We start from the raw sequence: 6,000 nt of genomic DNA on the forward strand, positions 1-6,000 counted from the left end.
AAAAAGGGAACAAGAGGGATTCAGGGAGGGAGAGAGTGGGACTATTGCAATAGCTATCACCACGGATCTGCGGTGGTCTGTCCAGTCTGGGCATCTGATGTATCTTTGAAGCTGGTGGAGGAAGGGATGTTCCAGAATGCTCTGTCATCTCCACTGGTTTCCCCTTTTATATGGTTGATCTCTTGCATAGTCAGTAACTGTTCTGCACACCCCTGCCTCCCTCTCGGTGGTGGGGCGCATGCCCAGTACCGTCACTAGAGGGTGCTTGCAAGTCCTAGAGGGTCCGAGCCCCTCCCATATGTTGTCAGTCGACCCTGGGCCTGGGCACATGGCAGAGGACATGTACTCCGAGATAACAGAACACACATTCCTGCCGGGTCAGCCTTGGTGATTAAACTGTCCCGCTCAGCTGCCATAGTGATCAGACTTTGGTAGTTAAACTTGCCTGCCAACAATGTTGAGACAAGTTTCTAGTCCCTGACAGCTGGGTCCAGTCTAGTACAACATATTCATCAATGACCTGGACAAAGGGACAGAGTGTACCCTCAGCAGGTTTGCTGATGATGCAAAACTGGGAGGAGTGGCTGATACACAAGAAGGCTGTGCTGCCATTCAGCAAGACCTGGACAGGCTGGAGAGCTGGGCCAAGGGGACCCTCATGAAATTCAACAAAAGCAAGTGCAAGGTCCTGCACCTGGGGAGGAACAACACCATGCACCAGTACAGGTTGGGAGTTGACCTGCCGGAAAGCAGCTCTGCTGAGAAGGACCTGGGAGTGCTGGTGGACAGCAGGCTGACCATGAGCCAACAATGTGCCCTTGTGGCCAAGAAGGCCAATGGTAACCTGGGCTGCATTAAAAGGAGTGTGGCCAGCAGGTCCAGGGAGGTTATCCTCCCCCTCTACTCTGCCCTAGTGAGACCACATCTGGAGTACTGTGTCCAGTTTTGGGCTCCCCAGTCAAGAAACACAGGGAACTGCTCGAGCAAGTCCAGTGGAGAGCCACAAAGATGATCAGGGGACTGGAGCATCTCGCTTATGAGGAAAGGCTGAGAGACCTGGGTTTGTTCAGCCTGGAGAAGAGAAGACTGAGGGGGGATCTCATCAATGCTTCTAAATATCTGAAGGGTGGGTGTCAAGGGGATGGGACTGGACTCTTTTCAGTGGTGCCCAATGACAAGACATGGGGCAATGGACATAATCTGGAACTCAGGAAGTTCCACTGGAATATGAGGAAAAACTTCTTCACTGTGAGGGTGACAGAGCAGTGGAAGAGGCTGCCCAGGGAGGTTGTGGAGTCTCCTTCCCTGGAGACATTCAAATCCCACCTGGATGTGATCCTGTGCCCCCTGCTCTAGGTGTGCCTGCTCAAGCAGGGGGGTTGGACGAGGTGATCTCCAGAGGTCCCTTCCAACCCCTGCCATTCTGTGGTATGCAGTGACCATTTTCTGCTCTTCCTGATATAAAGTTTAAATTTATTTTTCTCTTTTAAAACCGAACCCCAAACATAACACAAAAGCATTCTGTCAAAAACACTAGATAAAGAGAAGTACTAATATGTAACACATCAAAGTGGCGAGTCTTTAATTTGGTCAACAGAAGTCAACCAGAAGCACAGCCTGGCATTTCAGCATCCATCCATCAATACATATCCCGCAGCACAACAGCAACTGCAGTATTTTAACAGAAAGAACTGGACTGTATCCAGGAATATGGATCAGACATCAAGGGATGAGGGCAAAAGCCTAGAACCAAATACTCAGTCAAGTGACACGAGAAGAGAAACATTTTACGCTGCTAGAGGAGGCGGTCAGTTGCACTGTGTGGCTTAACAACAGTTACGTTTTTTCTGAACATCATCCTCTGATGGAACAATGGAGTGTTTTAAAGCAGCAGGAAGAAAATAATCAGCCGTGTTGCCATTTACTATTGAAAGAACATAATAAAGCAATACCTTCATTACACACATTGGTAATTACAAACTCAACATCCACCCGCACACTTGCAGCACCTCTGCAAATTTCAAACTATGACAACATTTCTAATGTCTGGTGAGTCAGGACAATGAAATGCAGCAGCCTATTTTTCAGCGACTGAGACAGCTGTACTTTGGTTTTCCAACAGAAAAGAGCATCATCGAGGGAACACAAGGAAACACAGTTGTCTTTCCAGATGGGTGCCAAGTTATAGAATAGGTACATGAACAGCGCAGGCACTCCTTCTAAAGCATACCTCTGAGTGGAAACTTCAGCAGCTGCAGAGCAGTAGGGAGTCCCCGGATAGTGCTGTAGGTGTGACCACCCACCATTTCCATGATAATAACCAGCATTCATTATCTCTGAATAAAAATAGTTTCATCATCCAAGAGGTTTCTGGAAAGAAAGTCTTAAGAGCTTAAGAACCAGATGCCAGTGACATCAAAAGAAGTCCAGACAGTGTTTTGTAGATTACTTTGTATAACAAAAAAAGCTTTACAAAAAAATGAAACAAAGCCACCTACATCACTATTTATTGATAAAGCTCTAAAAATAACAAAACTGCAGTTGAAAAACAGCACAGACACAAATATGGTGTGTAGTAAACTCCGGGTGCAATTTATCAAAAAATGGCAAGGAGGCTAATATCGAAGAGCAGCTGAAATGTGAAACAGAGACCCATTAGAAAACACAGGTATCTATGAGAGACGTACAGGTGTCTGTGCAACTTTTCACCTGTAATGAAAGAATCTCAGAAGTCACTGTGTTTTATACTGATTAGCTTCATCCTCTTAAAAACAGGTGAAATGTTTAGAGAATTTCTTCAAGGGGCAGGCAACTGGTATTATTGAAGGAATACGCACAAGGTTTTAGGCCTGTGATCCACCTTCAGATCTGAACTAGAAACAGCAAATTTCACACTGTCTCTCTGTCTATCCTTAGACCATTATGAATCCAGTCCCATCACGACTCTTGCCGCCATAGGATGAAGCAGTCTAATTAGGTAGATCAGAAAATCTTCCGGACATGTCTTTGGGTTATATTCTGTGGGGATAGTTTTTAACCTCCTCTGCCTAAAACAGCCATACTGTAAAGAGATCAGGTCATGGTTTTTGTCCCCTAAGGAAAAAGCATGTTTCTTTAATGATGCCAGCCAGTCAGTGGACCTTTCATTTGACTGGCTGCCCTAAACTGTGCTGTCTGAAGGTAGGAAGTCAAATGAAAAAAGTCCCATGTTAATGGTCAGACACCCCCCTACTCATACTTTGTAGGGCCCTGGAGTGCAACCTAGGATTGCCTGTCAGTCAAAATGTGTTTAGCAGTGTTGTTGTATTAATATATGATAACCATCTTTTAAGATACTGATTCTGGTCCCATTAAAAAAAAACTCACTGAAAACCTGCCGACCCCAGCTGGTGTCAATGGAAGTAGGACAAAGCTCATTTACCTACACAGATTTCTCAGTCAGCAATTCACTGTATGCATGAATAAAGGCCACCCACCTCCAGGAAGCTACCACCATAGAAAACTGAAGATAATCCTTTCTGGAGCTAAGCAAATGTCTTGTCCCCTTCCTCTTCCCTCCAAATAAGAAAACCCCCACACCTAACATGTTCCCAAAGCTGAAGAATCTGCTGCATTTCTGAAATACCTTGTCCTGCATCTCGCATTTTCTGCAGTAATGCCTTAGGTAATGCCTTAATGACTTTATACCTGTCCAGCGTGAAGTACTGAATTAGAAGGAAAGCCCACATTCTTGCAGCATCTAACTCTTGGTTCCAGGTAGATCTCCAGTGTCCTTTCCCAGGAATCTGTGAAGTATCTTTTCTTCAGATTTTAAAATACTTCATACTAGATGTCACTCGGCTACCCAGCCAGCTTCGTCCTGTCTTTCTAGAGGGAACAAGTTAATGGCTTGGACTGCATGCCTCCCAGGTAACGCAAACCAGAGTGATGAGAGGCCGTACTTCTAAGAATGCAATATGTATTATCTGAACGGCCGTATCTGAAAGGCACTGCTGTCTCCACCTCCCCTGTACTAATGGGCCACAGGTTAGTGTTGTGCTTTATTTGTCCATTAAGGAATTACAGCTTCCTCCCTTCCTCACAAAACTCACTAGTAGTGTTGTCCTGTGATGGGAGCAGAGTCTTCCCTTCTCTGAGGAGAGTCTGAGAAACCAGGGAGCAGGACAGCCTTTCCAGGGCTAAATATGGAGCCACTCCCATATTCAAAATGCATGCGGTACCTTTATTATTATGTATTAGTAATCTTTATTACCACCTTTATTATTAACTAGTTGTTGTTATTATCCTCCAGAGAAAAGCATCCAGGCAAGCTTTAGGAGCTCCCCTCCAGAGCAGACCCTTGCAAGAAACATTTTGCCAGAATGGTACATACATGGCCTGCAAGCACGCTAAACTATGCTGCTAATGTCACTTAGCTGACAAGACTAGATGAATGCGCTTGTGTCTCCTAAAACCAAGAACAATGCTGTACATTTAAATGACTTCACAATGCTGACAAAAGTTTCTGTGTAGAACTGGCTTGATTTAAAGTTGGTAGAATACAGGATCATGGTTAGGTTAAACCAGGAGGTATGTGAAAGGACAAGCATACATTTGTCTTGACTAAATTCATAAGGAGAAGCAATCAGGAGAAGAAATATATGATGTATTTCAAGACTGAAGTAGGACCTACATGCCAAATCTGTAGTTGATGCAAGACTGCTGCAATATTAATTGCAAAGCTCTTACTTCAAAGACTTGGAGGAAGTAGGCACAGAAGCAATTTTTTAAGCTTTGCTTTGAAGGGTGCAATTTCCAGAGGTGATGGATGCTTACACCTCTGCCCGCTGTGATCAACAGCTGTAGTGGACCAAACCCAGTGGTTCAACACTGTCCCAGACAATGTCACTGGCTTCAGAGGAAACATCATTAAGCCCTGCAACAGGTAGCAGTGGTCAAGTCTGCCAAAAGACTGATGTTTGCTTGCAATGTTTATTAGCAAGAGCTTGGCTTTTCTCCTGCAATGCAAATGGCTGCACTTGGGGGACAACCCCCAAAAATCAAATCCAAGAAAAATTCCAGTGCATCCCGTCACCACAGCTACAACCAGAGCAGCCAACACAAATTCCTGGGAAAAGCAGACACTAAAATATTTGCCAAGTTCCACTGAAGTTCAGCTCTTTTTTTTCACCTTGTGTGCACTTCCTTTGCAGCTTTCCCCATTGCTAGTTAAGGACACTTTTTATGAAGTGAAATTATTGGAGTAAAACTTAACAAATGTAAGGGCCAAGGCAGCTGCAAGGCAAACTGCTCTGCCCATGCAAATTCTCCTTGCACCGGCTTAGTTGCCTTTGTTAAAAGGACTTTTAAATGGCCAAGTATTTTCCCCAGCAATGGTGGTACACCCTTAAGCTGCACTGAGATTCAGATCTCTTTTTCGACTGACCTTAGGGCATCATCTGAAGTGTGACTCAGAGCACACAGAGGCTGAAATAAGGAGGAATTACTGGCTTTTCACAGAGTTGCTCATCCTAATTCTATTCTGAGACACCAGGGATTACTCATGCTCTTCAGGATATATTGCTGGCGTCCTGCTATGCTGCTCATTAGACACAAGGGTCTCAGAATAAAACCTAGTAGCCAGGAAGGCAGAATGCAGTAGCTGGTGGTTAGCAGAAGCAGCACACCACCACATCAGTACAAACTGCATATACTTCACAAAACATAAGCATGCTTTCTCCGTTCACCCTGCAGCACTTTCTCAGCTAAAATCCAAGCAAGCAACTTTCACGAGCAAATTGATTTGTCTCCAAGAGTTGGAGTGGCTTATATGTTACTCTGGGGGGCAAAAAAACCAGCTGAATAGGAACAAACCCACATACTTAAAAAAGAAAAACTGTCTTTGCAGAAGAAGTGAAGCGAATCATAGAAGGAATTATTGGGGCAGGGGGAGGAAGGGGAGGAACAAGGGAAATATCTACCCGACTCAAAGAAAAAGGAAACTGGAAAAAACAGTTACCT

This window comes from Phalacrocorax carbo, chromosome 1 (assembly GCF_963921805.1).
Source record: "Phalacrocorax carbo chromosome 1, bPhaCar2.1, whole genome shotgun sequence".
Classification (NCBI taxonomy): domain Eukaryota; kingdom Metazoa; phylum Chordata; class Aves; order Suliformes; family Phalacrocoracidae; genus Phalacrocorax; species Phalacrocorax carbo.